Source organism: Triticum urartu, unplaced genomic scaffold, assembly GCF_056163025.1.
Source record: "Triticum urartu cultivar PI428250 unplaced genomic scaffold, HENAU_Tu73 scaffold1536, whole genome shotgun sequence".
Classification (NCBI taxonomy): domain Eukaryota; kingdom Viridiplantae; phylum Streptophyta; class Magnoliopsida; order Poales; family Poaceae; genus Triticum; species Triticum urartu.
Window position 1 is genome coordinate 9,836 of NW_028259998.1, and position 522 is coordinate 10,357.

Consider the following 522-nt stretch of genomic DNA (forward strand, 5'->3'; position numbering starts at 1 on the left):
ACCCCTCTTTAGTTTAAGAGTATAGAGCAGTTTGGTAGCTCATAAGGCTCATAACCTTGGGGTTGCGGGTTCGATTCCCACTACCGCCTCCATACTCCTTCTTTATGATATATGCATGATATAATATATACATCATGCATTTGTATCTGGATTTTTTGATTTCCTAAAAGAGTTTTGGTCTAACAGTTTTTTCTCGGAAGAAGCAAAAAAATAAAAGAAAGAATAAAATATGAAAGAAAAGCGTCCATTGTCTAATGGATAGGACAGAGGTCTTCTAAACCTTTGGTATAGGTTCAAATCCTATTGGACGCAATCTTATTTCTATCTATTCTTTAAATAACTATACTAAACTAAAAACAAAGAAAACTTTTTTGCATGATTCAAATGAAAAAGCTTTCTCAACGATTCCTATTCTACTAACAAGAGTAGACATGCAAAATTTATTTGTTACTGAAGAGAAAACCGTTCCAGCTGTTCCTGAATAGCTTCCTTCAAAAGGATTTCCGCTTGCTCGGTGAATGT

General features: G+C 34.3%; 1 non-coding gene across 1 annotated transcript; it reads left to right on the plus strand.

Annotated features, from left to right (window-relative positions):
* Positions 1–240: 240 nt before the first annotated feature.
* TRNAR-UCU (transfer RNA arginine (anticodon UCU)) lies at positions 241–312 on the plus strand. The gene has a single exon. It is a non-coding gene; the product is annotated as a tRNA-Arg (tRNA).
* Positions 313–522: the final 210 nt, after the last annotated feature.